General features: G+C 40.9%; 1 long non-coding RNA gene across 2 annotated transcripts; it reads right to left on the bottom strand.

Annotated features, from left to right (window-relative positions):
• Positions 1-664: 664 nt before the first annotated feature.
• LOC138618352 (uncharacterized) lies at positions 665-13,502 on the bottom strand. Of its 2 annotated transcripts, XR_011310718.1 has the most exons (4): positions 13,139-13,502; positions 10,934-10,980; positions 7,757-8,100; positions 665-1,043 (listed from the first exon to the last, which is right to left on the bottom strand). It is a non-coding gene; the product is annotated as an uncharacterized lncRNA (long non-coding RNA). The 2 variants fall into 2 exon arrangements; XR_011310719.1 differs by lacking the exon at positions 7,757-8,100 and having other exon boundaries at positions 13,139-13,488.
• Between the last annotated feature and the right edge of the window lie 3,951 nt (positions 13,503-17,453).

Raw genomic sequence — 17,453 nt, 5'->3', positions numbered from 1 at the left:
TATGAAAGAGTACAATTTAAAGATTATAAAAGACTCCTGAGTTTCTTCAGCCTTATGGTCGCACTGTACGTACAATATAAAATGTAAATAAAAGTTTTAAAGAACCTTTTAAGACCATACTTAATCCAAATTATTTACGATGTTTTAAACCATTTTGTCATGAAAAAAACTTTAAAAAGGGGTTTTATGTATGGTCACAGGAGGATACTGTACACTGTTGATGTAAGAAATGTCATATATTCTGAAAAATTGATATAAAAGGCATACTTGATGCATCCGGCCTAGAGAACACTTTTGACATTGCACGAGAAAAATTTCAAATTTAGATGTTTCAAATCAACCAGTCACACAGATTGTCAATAATCTGACTGAAACATTCAAAGTTTTACATGAGACAAATTTAATTTCTATCTAAAATAGAAGCCAAGAAGAATAAAAAGCGATGTAAGAAGAAATGACAAATTTAAATGAAAAAAAAACACATTGAAATTTTCTAAGATAAAATTCATCTAAAGGAGGATAATTTGTTGAAATAACTAATAATGATAATAATCACTACTTTTTCCAGTATTTAATTTTTTAATTTTTAATTTTTAATTTTTTTTTCTCCTTCTTCCTGCACATGAACATAAACTATTTTTTTTAAAATTTTAAAAAAAAAAAATTTTTTTGGGGGGGGAGGGGGTTGTATGTGTGAAAGGGAGAGCGTGATCTAATCTCTGACCTACATTGAAATCTAGTACAGATGTTTCCTGAACAGCTGTGCAGAGCAGCTCCCCAGAACACAATGTTGGTGCTTCTTTCTGTCGTCATTCAGATTTAGATGTTCTGTTGTAGCAGACCACAAACGGTGACTTCTGTGTTCACATTTTAAGACGTCGTCCACCATCAGGTTGTTCAGTGAGAGAAGCTGTCACTGTGTTTGAGCTGCTTTTCTTCAGGTCGGTAACTGTGGTTAACAATGTTGTAGTCCTGTGTAAAATGGGCATCACTGACTGAGTCCAAAGGTCAGGTGACTCCCAACTTCAGGTAGATCAGAAACCCTAAAAGAAGAGATAGAAAAGACATTAAAAACAGTCCACTAATAAGGTACGAGTTAAACACATCCATGGTTATCTACAGTTCAAACTTTATACTATAATCTAATAACTATTATTATCAGCTTTCCTAATTGAACATGCAGTTGTTGGATTTGTTCCTAACTCATAATACTTGGACAATTATTGCATGCGGGAGCAACAGCATATTTTCTCTTCATTAAAAGAATAGATCATTCATTAAATCCCTCCAGTCCCTCAGTTGCCGAGATTCTACTGTGTTCTACGTTACTGCATTTACAGTGTAAAACTGGAGGAGAGTAAAGGCTGTAGATCCCAGGAGAAAATCCTGGTTGAATAAGGCTGAAAGTATTGCATGTACACATGAAATTAACAACCTAACACATACGACTTTGGAACAGCAGGAGAAGCATTTCCTTATTAAAGCCTTTAACTATTTTTTTTTTGTACAGACTTTGAATCCCCTATAGATGTTGAGTATATGGCGACAGATTTTGAGTATCAGATCATGGGCACAGACTCAAATGTTTGTGGGACTGTGAGCTAAGCAGGACTTAATGTATCAGGTGTTAGCTTTCACTGTATCGCCTTCTAACACTGTACTGTAAGCTCCCAGGCGCTGCCTGTAGATGGCACACTGATAACAGAAGGAACAAACACACACAATCACTCCCAGACTGACAAGGTGAAATATGCCCTGCAACCCCCAAAACACCAAACTCCCAAACAATCAGTCTAGACACAAGCTGCTCCTCTAATCAACGACATCACACCTCTCCTCTCCTCTCCTCTCCTCTCCTCTCCTCTCCTCTCCTCTCCTCTCCTCTCCTCTCCTCTCCTCTCCTCCCCTCTCCTCCCGTCCCGTCATCCCACCATCATTGTCTGAGCCACCAATTTTTTTTTTTTTTCCCACGCTTTATTTTTCTCTGTCCCGTTTGCAGCCGGGGAGGAGGAGGAGGAGGGGGAGGAGAAGGAAGAGAGGGAGGGAGAGGGGTGGGTGTGGGGGGTGGGTGGGTGTGTGTGTGATGGGGTTGCCATGGCAACCCCACATTGGCATGCCCCTGATTGGAGTATGTGGTGGCTAATTATTCAGTGCATATGCTTAAAAAAAACAATAAAGTAGGACGTATTGAAATGCAGAGCCGAGCATCGCATGGTGTGTGATTAACATATGAGCCCAGCACTGCTTTTGAAGAAAGAAGCCTCACTTTCACCACTTCATCTACAACCAATATGCAATTTTAGTGGCTCAAATGTTACATTTTCAGTCCGATTTCATGTGTATGTTTGGCATATATATTAAGAATTACAACTGCAATAATTTTTTTTATTCAGTTTTGTCACTTTAGATACTCGGATTAATCTATGGGAAAACTAAAAATATGTGCATGCGATGATCAATCCAAACTTTACATCAAGGCTGTGAAGAAAAAATAAATAAATCAAGAACAGCATGCTAATGGCCTCTGCACACTGAAATGACAGACATGTTGTGTGTGTGTGTGTGTGTGTGTGTGTGTGTGTGTGTGTGTGTGTGTGTGTGTGTGTGTGTGTGTGTGTGTGTGTGTGTGTGTGTGTGTGTGTGTGTGTGTGTGTGTGTGAGTCAGAGGCAACAGGGATGGAGGGTCTGTTGTGTGAAAGAAACCAGTGGGGTAGGGGTTTGTATATGTGTGTGTGAGGGGGGGGGGAGGTTATGTTAACAATGGTCAGCATTGTTTACCAATCTCCCTCGTCCATTAATCAGGACGATCTGGTTCTAATTGGCGTTTTGGTTAAGCTGGTCTCCAGACCCGTTCCCTCCACTGGCCTAAATAATGGCGTTACGCCACAAGTGCCGCCACACATTGGGGAGGACAATGTGCTGCTTGTCTGAGGGCCCAGGGTAGGATCCCCACCCTCTCCTCTTCCCCTCCTTTCTTAGCTCCCCCTGCGCCCCCCAAAATAAACCTCATACAGAAACACAAAGAAGGCCTCTCACTATTGAGATCTCACTGTCGCAGGCTCTCTCTCCTTGTCTGTCTGCCCCCCACCCACCCTCCTTCTTCCTGACGTTTTTTTTTCCTCACTTATTCACTCCTTATAGTTTTTCAACACATAGGTGGCTTCATAATTTTTTGGCCAGTTGTGGCTTGAGTTGTGACCTCAGTGGTCGTATTCAAGTCAGTCAGAATTCCTGTTTGAATGTTGGCTAAATTTCTACTCTTGCAGAAACACAAAATAACTACAAGTTAAGTGACTGCTCACGTTTTCACACCAGCTGAAAAACTGCAGTATTTCAGACATTTCTCTGACCCTCTTTAAAACCAAATGGTTGTGGTCAAAGCGACGTAAAACTATAAATAAGGCTAGAAAAGTTGCATGTTGGTTTTACTTAATTAAAACAAAATTTTATGTAAGTTAATTCAAGACATTTAAATGTCATTTTCAGTAAAAGCTGGAAGGTAAACCCTCCTCCCATTCAGAAATCAGCGACAGTTAATTATACCATGTCAAGTAATTCATATGGCATCACACCAGCTGAAAGATGCTCATGAAGCTAAAAAATGTGGCCAGAAGAGTTGATTTGATGTAGATCCAATGGGCTCATTCAACAGCTACAAATTTACAGTAAGCAATGATGTTGTTGTTGTTTTTTTTAGATCCTTTAAGAATTTTTTTTCAACTTAAAATTTCAAAGTTTGCATCTTTCTGTGGTTCAGGAATCAGCTAATGTGTCAAATATTCTGTACTGCAAAACATTTTCTTTGTCGTACTTTCACACCAAAGGTTAACACATTTCTCACACCCTGTCGAAACCAAATGGTTGCCATTACGATGCTCATCATGCGTCCTTCTGAAGCTCAAAGTAAAGCCTGAAAAGATGGGAGTTATTATTCGTCAAATCTCACCAAATTTTGATTATTAAAGTGTAGTTCACACTTGAATCTAGAAGTGATCCAGAAATCAGCGAAAGTTATTGACAGTGTCATATATTTCAAACAGGAAGACGTTTTTTTCTGAGCCAGATAGGAAATGTATCGCAAATGTGAGAGAACTGTTTGAAGTGATAACAAGTGGAGATTTTATGAAGAACGCTGTGTTGCTAATTAGGACTCCTTGTGGATGTGAGAAAGCATGTAGGTGGTGTTCCCCCCCCCCACACATCATCAAATGAGGCTGTCTGCACACGCATGTGGCATAAAAACTGTACAGATGCTCCAAATGCAGAACTACTGCCAGTAGTGCAAATTATAACTCTTTGTAATAAAAAAAAACACTGTAATAATGTAATTAATGTTGCAGAGGCAAAGCAGTCGAAGGAGTCTTTCGAGAATCTCCACAAAATGGTCGATCGCCAGTGTCTGCACCGTGACGATGGGCAAGCGACGCAGGAACCGCAGCTGCCCTTAAAAATGCCAGCTTGACTCAAAGCCGCTGGCTCCACGGTTTCCTCCTATCTCATCCCTTCCCATGTGTCTCTTGGGGCGATCGCTACAATTAACACACTGGCAGTAATTAACACTGTCTTGAGGCAACCAATGGCGCGGAAAGGATCTGGGCCAACATGAAGTGGGGGAAGGTGCAGCGCTGGCTGTCCACGTTCCCTGTTCAGCTGCCATTTTGTGCCAGTCTTAACACCTAAGATGGTGGCAGGACTGTGACTTGCCGTGTGGGAGAGGAGGACAAACTGGCAAGGGAGGGGTCGGAGAAGAGGAGGATTATGGGATTGAGGAGGGAGTCTCTTATTTTCATTCTTCTAGATGGTGCATTACTGAACGGTTACCAAGACAGGGGAAAAGAGAGGCAGGCAGGGAGAAAGAGGCATGATAGTCAGATTGCTGCCCTACATGCACCACACATAGAGGAAGAATTCTCCCACATATGGACACACAAAGACTCTCACACACGCACACACACACACACACACACACACACACACACACACACACACACACACACACACACACACACACACACACACACACACACACACACACACACACACACACACGTCAAAGAGGAAGAACAAAGTGTTTATACAGTGGACGCAAAACACAACACTCTGTTTGTGAGGGGGAAAAAAACTTGTAATTTACATGTGCTTAATATACACTGCACACACATGTGCCCATGCATGAGCACACACACACACACACACACACACACACACACACACACACACACACACACACACACACACACACACACACACACACACACACACACACACACACACACACACACACACACACACACACAAACAACCAACACAGCCGTTCTCATGGTATGGTCTGCCCCTGAGCATGCAAATGACATTCATTATGCAAATGCATACAAATCAGAACCAACCATCTGAGAACCCAAGCTGGGAAAAAACAGAAAGAATAAAATTAAATGAATAAGGGGGGAAAGCATAGAAAAGAAAGAAGAAGTATGTTGGGGAGTGGAAAAAGTCCAGAGTCACTTTGAGGTGCAAAAAGAGCATGTGGTCAACAGAAACTAGATTGTAATCTGCTTTATCTGGACATAAATACTCTTTGGCCACCAAAAAAGGCGAGATAAATCTCAATTAAGCTGGCGGTATCACTAAAATAATAGAGATATTGATGAATGGGAAGAATAACTACAATGTTTTAGGATCCATTCAGTTAAAAGAATCTTACAGCTATATTTTCTCTGAATGAAAACACTCTGCTTCGTCTCATTAAAGACAGTTCAGAGTTGCTGTTCATGCAGTCTTGATGGAGTGTTAATGGTTTGAGATATCTAGTTCCTCGATAGCATTTTCTCAAAGTTAGACTGAAAGTAGGAGATGGGATGATGCACACACACACGCACGCACGCACGCACGCACGCACGCACGCACGCACACACACACACACACACACACACACACACACACACACACACACACACACACGCTCCTTACTGCCTCATCTCTGCCATGATGCAGCAACGTTGTGACCATTTAGTTCTTCAGCAGGAAAAGCATAAAATCAACTGCAGAAGAACATCGACTAGTGTGGAGATGCTCCAAATGATGGCAAAGAGCTGCTAATTGCCTCTCATGGTGGCCTTTGTTTTGTTTCACCTCTCTCACCACCACTGCATCTGCAGGACGTGCTCTCTAAAACCCCAGAAGAGCTACAATCACATTATCAGCCTTTATGAAATGTATCATCCAAACTCCAGAAAAGAAAAGCAAAATCAGGCCAAACTCTAATGAGTATAGATTTCTCAGTTGGAGATTAATTTCTGTATTCATGTTCAAATGATACAATATGAAATGGGCCATTATGTGAGGAGGATTGGGAGATACTGTAAATGAATCTCTCCCAGCTCGCCAGTTACAGATGCCAGAATTTAGCAGGTGTCTTAATGGACAGAGCTCGAGCTCCATCAACCCTCACACCTCATCTAATACAACAAGAAACATGTACCTCCTCAAAAAAAAAAAAAAAAAGGATTCAGGCAAGAAGAAATTTAGCCAACAATCCGGCGTCACTGAGCAAATTCTTACCCAAAACAAAAAGCAAGTAGACAAAGAAATTCTAGAGAGTACCGAGTGTGTGAAAAAGGGAGAGTGAAAGATAACGTCCAAGGTTTTTTGGCTGTTGTTTTTTTTAAGTCTAAAATCATGATTTACTTTTTGAGATCAGGGAACAGTGAGTATTATTTCACTACCTTTTCTAATCTCTTTGAAACTCTTTACTCTGTTTGTGCTCTTATTCTTTAAATAACTGTAACTTATGCAGCTGAACTGCATCCTTTTTTTTTTTTTTTTTTTAACTGATTTGTGCTTTATGATAAAGTTTACACAAACAAAACCACTAAACCACAACTATATGAAGACTATAACAGGAAACTTGAATTAATTTGTGATCAATTGGAGAGGCAAGAAGAGATACAAAAAGGTGAAAGTCATAAATATGAGGCACACGGAGTAAACCTCCTCGACTGAGTGTAAAATACGTAATAATTAGCTGTGTGGGCTTAGCCACGCAAGAAGAGGCAAAAATAGTTATACACAATCTGTCACAGCCACTTTTCTATCTTTTCCATACTTGACATTATCTGAAATGTCTGAATGAGATAATTAATTCATCTGACCAAGTTAAGACCAGCCCCAAGAACCGACTCTAAAATGAGTCCTCAAGTGTGACCGTCAGATGTTAAAAGAGGGTTAAAGTAAAAAAATGCTTGAATGTGATCTTTACTGTCTATATGGTCTTTAGCTAAAAGCTTCAGCCCTGTGTCATCACTTACCGCAGAGATGTTTAAAGTAGCAGTGAAATTAATCTTCATAGCTTTTCACTTCCTAAACTTAAGATCCTCTGTTTTCCAGGATGTAAAAGTGCATTTTGTATTTAAACTTGTGAGATTGTTTTGTCATTTTTGGCTGTATCATTTTTAGAAGCAGAAGATGTACATATTTAACTTTATCAGTCATTTTTCATGCTGGTGTGACTTTAGCTGCATATTTAAGAAAAACAGAGGGGAATTAAATGTTGAACTCATCCTTGAACGATAGTCTGCGCTGTGGCAGTTTAAAATGATGTGAGGAAATATTCACAAACAAACACACACTCACTTGCATCTTGCCAACCAACACAAAATTAAACATGGCAGCACAAGCTTCACCTCGCCACTGCAGTGTTTGTATTGACAGCAAGCAGATCTGACGATCTCAATATCCCTTATGTAACACGGCATCATACCTTCACGTCATTGGTTAGCCGCATCCATCATCCACCTCCGGTCCCGTGTGCTGCTTCTTTATGTTTTTTGTTGTTGTTGTTGTTTTATTTTTCCCGCGCAGGCGTGTAATGGGATTCTTGTTACTTTCGGTTATCTAGCTTTATGAAGAATGTACGTCACTCATACAGCTAGATAACCAAAGATAACAGACAACCCCTCAGGCCTGCGAACAGCTCTCTGCCAGCAACACACACACACACACACACACACACACACACACACACACACACACACACACACACACACACACACACACACACACACACACACACACACACACACACACACACAACCTCTGATACACCTGGAAGGACAAACAATGACAGGGGAGAAGGCGTAAAGGGCTAATTCACCAAAACAAAGCTAATTTACTCTGCTGACTGTTCTGCACGTATTCAGAGGTGGAAATAAGGAGAATAAAAGTCATACATCTGTCGTGTTAATACAGATGATTGATCACGTGGTGTAAAAAAATCACCTCAGTGAAATGATATGAAAAACCAGCATGACTAAAGATTCACAGGGGATACTGCTGGGAAAACACATTTTCCAAGCTATTAAGTGTTTTTTATGCGACTGAAATGTGAACGGGTTCTTATAGGAATTCAAAACAAAGCGTTACAGGCAACCATCCGGTGAGGTAAAGACAACAACAATAAAAATCTTTATGAGAGCATCAGAAGCTGGATATAAAACAGCACTGAGGGGAATAATTTACACAAATACTTCTCTAAAGAAATATTATGGCAGAGCGAAGAAGGGAAATCCCCAGAAAATGTAACATATGCAATCATTTTACAGCAGGTAAAGACTCAATTACAATATAAGTGTGGATAAACTATTCAATTTATTTCAAAGGCTCATCTGGAATTATTGCAGTTGCATTGCCAGAAAAATCCCAGAACCATTCATATTTCTTAAAGATGTACATTTTTCAGTGCTTTCCAGATGGTTTTAAAATCTAAAAACACATCTCTGCTTTTATTCAGAACATTATTCAAATATTATAATCATAAAGTTTTACAGAATCAAAATATTACCTGGTAGTATATTGTTTAAAAGCAGTAGGAAATATTTTGTTATTATGCTGCAGTTAATATGCAAAAAAAAAAAATAAAAAAAAAATGCTCATGCTCAGCACGTGTGTGTAACTTTACAAGCTCAAATATTGATTACAAAAACATATTTGAGATTAGAAAAATATTGTACACTAAATCAATAACCATCCTGGAATTTGTGCCATTTATTGCTTTTTTTATGGCAATAACTTTCCACCCTACATGTTTATTTTAAGTAATAGAACATATTTATGTTACATCTTCGAGTTTATTTGTATTTAAACTCATAATAATCATATTCAATCATAATTGTCATCATTCTACATTTTATATTCCTATATAATTTTATAATAATAATAAGATGCTCAGATAATTAATATATTATAGTGCGTCTCTCTTTAAAATCATATATCTCCAAAAAAGAAGCCTTTCTCTCTTTTTTACGAGCTCTTTGTTGTTGTTGTTTGGGGTTTTTAATTGGCTTTTAGTGAGAGAGGGGAGTGACGTCACTGGCATCGCTGGCTTTCAATTAATGCGTTAGCAGCGAGGTGTGATGCCTAATTAGCACACACACACACACACACACACACACACACACACACACACACACACACACACACACACACACACACACACACTGAAACATGCCAGTATGGAGAAAATGTTCTTTCTTACAACATGGTGAAAATAGGCCACAGCTCCCATCCTCCCTCCCTCCCATCGCATTACAGCCAGTAAAATACACAACACTGAATAAACAGCTGCTGCGGGGTGTTTTCAGGAACATTGACAAAATAAAAAAATAAAAATGTTCTACTTATATTTAAACCTGCTTTACATTTAATTTAGCAGCTGCTTCCTGAAAGCTTTCCCGTAAATTAGACGCAGGTTTTGGATTTTTGCCAGAGAAACATCCATTAGTGGAGATCACCGTGCTGCTTTAAGGCCGTGACACACGTTTTTAACACGAGTTAACACGACCTCAAGGTTCCCATTCACACCTAAACTCCCACATTGACAGCGCTCCCTCCTTTATTAAGGCATTTATTATCAGGTCCACATTTTCTTTAGGTTAAAGCCTTTGAATGATTTTAGTGTGTGGTTTTCGTCCCTTCATATAGCCCACTGCATGTGTATCTGAGAGCGGCGAGCTGCTGATTGTTATTGCCTTTATAGGTAATCAAGTTGTAGCCTACTGAATTAAATTGAATGCCACATATATTAGTCCCAATCAAGTCTATGAGAGTGCGTTTTAAAATCGTAATATTAGACATTCGTTTTTCAATTGCATGACATTTAAGGAGGATGTGTGCAGCGGCTTCAAAGGCTAAAACGTATTAATTGACAAAATGACTGTGGAGTTCGTGTTTAGGCTATTGTGACACTGTCTACTTTAATGTATTTATTTAATTCCTATTATTTTTTTTAGTTATTCCTATCTGTCTGTCAGGTGTTCATTTAGGATTTTCACTGAGCACTGGTGATTTAAAGCAACGTCCGTTTAGGCCAACCGAGCACTGTCAACCGTGAGTAATGAGACGACTTTTAAATAAAAACTAAATATTTTTTTCCTTTTAATCTGGATATTTAATGTATTTCCTGGATTCAAGCAATGCATTGCAGATTAAAAAGAGGGGGAAAACGACATAATTGCGTCCAAAAAGACTGAAATTACCACTGACCCTCAAGTCCCTGCAGGGAAATTACACTTAAATTTCTGTTCAAGGTAACTTAGCGGCGACGCAGTGATAAATGTTCTGCTTTAACAGTTGGTCGGGATTATAAAGGGCTGCCGTAAATGGTAGGCCTACATGATTTAAAGGTCCACAAGAAGGATCCCGACAGGATTTAATAATGATTTCCAGGAGTAGTCAGTCACTTCCACACTGCTGCGTGGTCGTTAGATTTTTCGTGTGAGTGCACGCGAAAGTGACACAAAGATGTTTGGACTGTTCGCTGTTTTGTCTATATATATTTTTTTGAAGCGCAATAAGAAGTGTAGTCCGGTTAAAGTTGCATGCAGCGTCATCGTGTGCCAACGATGGCTTCAGCCAAAAGACTGGAGCCATTCATATTCACCTTGAAGCTGGAGCAGCTCTGGATCTTCATATCTTGGGCTTCAAAGTCTGTGAAAAAAACAAAAGAAAGGAAAAACGAGTTGAAAGTAAGAATAAAACTTGACTTTAAAGGCAAAATCAGGCTAAAATACAAACACATGACCTCCACATTTCCTCCACGTGATGGGATCTCTCTCCCTGGAAAATCCCTGGAAAGCACCTTACGTGGGAAACCTGCCTAATAGGTCACTGATAGCCCCAAACTAGTCCAGTTTGTGTTGCTCAGCACAATCCTTCAGTCGGAGCTTTCCTGACTCTGCAGCAGCGATGCTCAGGAGACTCTGCTGCAGACTCACAGCGGTCCCATTTCAAATTATGCCAGCTTGTTGTGAATCACAGCACAGTCTCAGCTGCCTCGACGTAACTTCGCACTTCTGATCCATATCTGTCTCTAAGTCATGATTTAAGGGGAATTTAATGAGAGAGGCCAGTGAACACTGTGTCACATATTTCTACCTGGATTCACCTGTTCAGTCTGAAGTGCAGTGTCATATATTTACTGCACGTGATACAGTCCCGCTGCAACATATAGTGGGGGAGGACCCGACTAATTTGGCCTGCGAGTCCTCGGGCCCGGGCCCTTTACGAGAGGCGTGTAGTGTCCAGGCCCTTCAGTGATGAAGCAAAACTCAAAAGCCTCAGTAATCCCTCGCACGTGTAAAATGCGTGTTTCTGTTGCAAATAAGTTCTCAGTTTTATTATAGAGAAGGTCCAAAAATATGTTGAATAGACCGGAACTTCTGAAATGCGTCCCTATTGTCATGCAGCTACACTTTGGCGCAGCTGCCATGTTCACTTTCTCAGTACACTCAATATTATTAAGTATTAGATAACAATTATGACGAAAGTAAAAAAAAAAAAAAATTTAAAAAAAAAGGAGAATTATAGCTTACATATGCATGAGGGGGAGGTCTGATTCCCTCTCGCACAGATTAAGCAGGCTTTATGTAAGAGTTCTCCATGCAGAGACATGCTGGCACTGTACTGTATAATCCCAGGCTGCAGGAAACTATGTAGGAGCCGCACACTGTCGGGTTCATGTACAATAATCACCTTTTGCCTTTTTTTTTTTTCCAAGCTTCCCCCCTGTTTAGCCCATACAGTGCGTAATCTGTTGGCAGCGAACACGCCGAACACCACACTGTGCTGTGACAGGCTGCACCGCCCGAGGCCACTCCGACACCGCCACCACAGGCCTGTGTTACAGACCCACTGCAACATTAAAACTAAAATTCAATAAACTTGCAATGAGGTTACTTATAGGAGAGGAAGCAGAGTGTATCTACAGTTTGTGACTTGGAGAAAATGGCGCAACATGAATTTATGTAATACTTGGGGAATTAACAACAGAACATATGGCTGATCTGGGGTCAGCATCACTGGAAAGATTAAAATTCAAATGTAAATTAAGCCTTTCTTCATTAGCATCAATAAGTACAAACCCTCCCCTGCCAAGGGAGTTTTTCAAGAAAAGACCACCTCTCTTTAGTCAGGTATTTCTGGGAGTTATCATTTTGTAAAATGTGTGATAAAGAGCCTGAGGGATGCGCGAGATGGAGGAAAGAGAAGGAGTTTGAATGATGATTGAAAGATCTTCATTCTCTGGCGCACAAAGTTAACATTAGTATCAATAAAGGCGATTGAAAACTAATCAAAGGGCCTTGTGGGAGACGGGAGATCACATGTGACCAACCTGTGACAAGTCAGAGAAAAGCCTCTAAACTCAGTGCTGAGATTGCTGACCGGCTTCACACTCCTGTGATTTCAAAAGACTCCCAGTGCCACAGTGCCAAACAAAAGTGTTTTCAGCCACAAGTGAAACTACACGTCTGTGCTGCTGCCATCACATGAGCTTCGAGCCTTCATCTCAGATGCTGCTGCTGCTGCTGCGCATCGTCCGTGCATCTTAAACTGGTCTGGAAACAAACAAGCCACACTTGGGAAAAAAAAAAAAAATGTAGGTTTTAATCCGAACCCTCCACAAGGCCTACAAATCCTCACTTTATTCACAAAGGGGCTAAACACACGACACCATATGTTTTACTCTAAACGCGCCTAAGATCGCCAGACTAAACCCTCTCTGTTGCGCCGCTCCAGCAGCTTTTTTTGTTTAAACTCGGACTCGCAGCGCCACAAAATCCCTAATAATACGAAACACGGCTCTTACTTTCTCCTCATCATCGGGTGCAGCAGGGTGGGATGCGCCGGGTTTAGTTGAGCTCCTGGTAACCAGTGGTCCCTCCGGGCGTGCAGCATGCTGGGAGCCAAATGAGCGCGTTCATGAGCGGCGTATTGAGCTTTGTGGCGACGGCGCATCGTGACGTCCCGCCGGCACCGTCCATTTTTTAATCTAACGGGTCCTCTTGTTTTTTCCCTCGCATGTCGTCACACGGCTGTCCTCCACATCCACAGCCCCGGTCCTCCCCACAGAAATCAGGGGAGTTGGGGCTGTCCGCCTGGATGACTACATCTCCACCACCGTTGTCTCTATATGGTTTAACGTCTCATTTGTCCAAAGTCATATACGCCGTCCAAGGCCCACCCCCTTGTGAATCAGTGAGGTAACACTGTTCCCACCCTCTGAGATTTTTGATATTATGCAAGACGAACGATGTGATTATAATAAGGACCTATAGCAGCGCCTCTCACGCCCCCCAACAGACGCATGCAGAAGTGCATGGTGGCACCATCACTCATCTATCCACCAGACATCCCTGTAATTCCTGTAGGGGCTTTGACAGCAGTGTGTGTGTGTGTGTGTGTGTGTGTGTGTGTGTGTGTGTGTGTGTGTGTGTGTGTGTGTGTGTGTGTGTGTGTGTTTCAGCATGATTTTACTGAGCGGGTGTTATCCCCATAATATTCTTGCAATACAATTTATAAAGATTTGCTCCATTGCCAGTTTAAAGAGCTATTGTAGGTCTGCTCAGATTATTTCACTGTATTTGTGATACTCCAAGGAACGCAGCTAACGTGTTAATGGTGTTAAAGTGCTCATAATGTTCTTGTGTTTTTCATCAACATCATGCATCCAATTCCCAGAATATTTAGGCCATTATATGCTGCAATATTTGAAGGCATGAGATCTTTTAAAGTTGATTGCATGGCATTCATTCATTGCTACAGTGCAGCCTGCAATACAGCAGAAGGAGGAACAGTATAGGCCTACCTCCCATGGTTATATATGGAAAGTCATGTATTTGAGATTGGCTTCTCCCCCAGTGCAAAAAATATAACAAAGATGCTGGTGTGTTCAGTTCAAACTTGTAGACAGACTTGAGAGGCGCTCCAGCTTGGCTAATTATCATGATAATCACAGCAGAACGCTTTTGAATCACCGAAAGAGGAGAATCCTCTCAAACGTAATTGTGTAGGCTCTCAATATGTCTGTATGCACAGCCTAGCTCAGCATTTGCATATATAAAGTTAACTCAGTCATGTTACTCTGTCTGGACTACATCAGCGTGTAAAACCTAAACCTTTATTTATTAACATTGATAAAGCCATTATGGTTACACTCTACAGGCTAGTTGGTGTTAATTTAGAAAGTAGTAACAATATGTTTTAAGGGGAAAAACTTGCAATTTCAATAAACTGATTAGCTAGCCATATAATAAATTCTTGAATATGTCTTTGCGTGTTGTGCAACATTTCGACATCTAGCTACCTTATAGAAACGAGTGAAAGCTCATCTCCATGTTGCAGATTTTCCCCAACAGTGAGATTTGTAGTTTCCTCACTGATGACACTCTGAGAACCAGCAGATCTCAGAGCTCCTCAGTCTCTCTGTAAAAAAAAAAAAAAGGACAGACATGTTGTCCTTTCTGCTGTGCTCACAGGAACCAGATCCAGACATGTTTACTGAGCTCTGAGGAAATAATTCAGGTTTATTACCGACAGAGACCCTCCAATAAGTTCTCTGCAGCGCAGAGAGGCGCGCTCACAACCACTGCTGCGCGCGCCTCGTTGCCAGGAAACCATTGTACGCGCCGCTGCGTCCTTAAAGCCTGAATAGGAGACAAACGTGGCTAATTTATGATACTTTACGATGTTAAAAGTCAACATTATGTTATTTTTCTATGCTAAACTCAACTTATCTGAGCTCTCTGGTCCACGAAACGAGCCCAACGTCCACTTTAAATGCGACCAGTCCAAGTAAAGCCAGGGTTATAGCTACAGCCCAACATGACACGTTTGCGCTTTGCAACTGAGATCACAGACTTTTTTTTTACTCGCTGGCACAAGTTAAAGAAAAACCTCCATAAAACATCAGGAAAAATGTAAGAGATTGGAGAGAGGAGAGACCCTGGACGCATAGACGCTGCCTACAGTTTACAAAACAGACAGAACAGCTGGCCTACTTTACATCCAAGGCCCGCAGAAAAAGAAAAAGCGCACAATACCACGCTTGAAGCATCAACTGGTCGACAGCAAAAGTATAAGACACAACATGCCGACTGACTTGATGCAGCCTGGAGCCAAAATGTACAGTACAGTTAGAAGGCTGCTGCTAAGTACCTTTATAAAGTGTTCATATATTATATGTCCAGGCTACTCCAGTGGTAAAAGAAACATTCAGAAGTTAAAGTAGTCCCACACGTTGTTAGGTTTAATCAGACCTAAATAAAAGGTAACAGTCCTATCAGAAAATAGGATGGTAAGAGAAGTCTTCTTTTGAGTCTCATCTATTATTATTATTATTATTATTATTTTTGGTGTAATATGTAGCATTTTACTGTTGTTGGTAGGGATGGAGATCATTTAAACTATTTTACATTGCCGAGTCTGTCTCAACACTGTATTTTATTTGTGCGTTATATTGGCCTGTCACATCCGACACAATGAAAAAAGAAAGGTTACCTCAAAGCTTTACTGTACATGCCTCTCCTCTTCCCAGTCGATAAAAAGGTGACTTAAATATGAACTTTGTTTAGGTGATGAGCTCTCTGACTACACATCTTAAAGCCATCAGGCTTCATTTATCGTAAGATACAGGAGCAGGGCTCCACAACATCCCACAAGAAATGATTACGTTATTGTAATAAACTCATCGAGAAAAAAAAAATGTAATGGTAACGACCCCTATATCCAATTTTGTCGCCGTAGAATTGTTTCTGTGAAAGTGTGATTTACAACAATTTGTCCCCCCCCCCCCCCCGACAAAGTCACAAAAACTGGAAAAAATATCGCTATCTGCCCTGTTCCTCCTTATAAGGCGCTGCACAGGCCGTGAGAAGCAGACAGTCTTTTGGCTGCTGGGTCAAGGTCTGTCTCAGTCCTTCCGACAGCAGTAAACCACCCTCACCATCCCTCCATTGTTTTACTGCTGCCAGTCCAGACGCCGTATAGCGCTTCACTGAACAGAAAGGCGGCGAACGTAGCGGCAAAACCAGCTTTTACGCACGCTAACGGGCGGCGTAAAGGACAACTGGCGTGCCCGACGCCTCACCTGTTATATTATTGTAAATATGAGTTGTAATACTTTTGCTTGACCACAAGGATTCAGTATGTGTATTTGTGCCCATGCATGCACGGACTCAGACCTGGCACCCTTTCACCCCCACGTCGCGCCAATATTCAAATTGGGATCCTCTGATTTGAATAGGAGCTTAATGAGACGTGGTGGTGTATATTAAATGAAAGTGGGGGTCCTTCGTGAGGGTGAAGTCATGGCTGCAGAATTTCTGGAGTTATTTCAGAGATGCAGAGACTATTTTAAGTTATTTGCAGTTTTTTTTAATTTATGTTTTTTTTATATTAAAACACTTCTAAACATCCCAAAATGACAAAACCTTAAAGACTTGAAGTCAGACAAATGTGCTGGTGCCAGCAGGTCAGTCCATAAATTACCTGACAGCAGAAGCTGGGGTTTCTTTGCAGTGGGAAGCAGTTTGGATGTTTGCATGAATTCAACTGGTGTTACATCAAAAGGACCACCAGCTCTCCATTGGCCTCACGGTTCAGAGGAATTGTCAAATCCACTGTAGATAATTTATTGAAATTTACACAAATCAGCCAACTGAGCTGAGACTTAATCTGAAAGTGAGAGACTAGAGAACTGGCTCTGGAATTAGTGATTTTACTATATGTAAAATCTGCCAAGCTGTGCTTCAGTGGCAGAGAAACTACAGCTGGTGATTTTTTTTTGCTTGTTCTTTCTTCTGGAATTCTAGTTGTTGTTTTTTCCAAGACAACTAATGGCGCCATAAACACAAAAACGACACAATTTTACATCTCAGTGACGTTGATAAATCAAGGATTTTCTCTCTGGCTTCTTGATTTTTGAGAAGAGTGATGCATTTTCAGTACAAACTCCTGTACTGCAAGAACTGCTTCAGAAAATCTAAGCCAAGAGATTTAGTGCAGCCGTTGACCCATTGTGCATGTTCACCTGCAGCTGAGAGTTCCTGAAGGGAAAGAAAGATTTGTCTTTTTCTTGTCTTTAAGAATCTTGAAAATGCACATCGTCCATATGCAGCATATCT

The sequence above is a fragment of the Brachyistius frenatus genome, unplaced genomic scaffold (assembly GCF_029030835.1).
Source record: "Brachyistius frenatus isolate BFR_SWC_R1_liver_20210118 unplaced genomic scaffold, ASM2903083v1 Contig_2, whole genome shotgun sequence".
Taxonomy (NCBI): Eukaryota; Metazoa; Chordata; class Actinopteri; family Embiotocidae; genus Brachyistius; species Brachyistius frenatus.
Note: the sequence above shows the minus strand (reverse complement) of the source record. Positions and strands in the feature narration are given on the sequence as shown.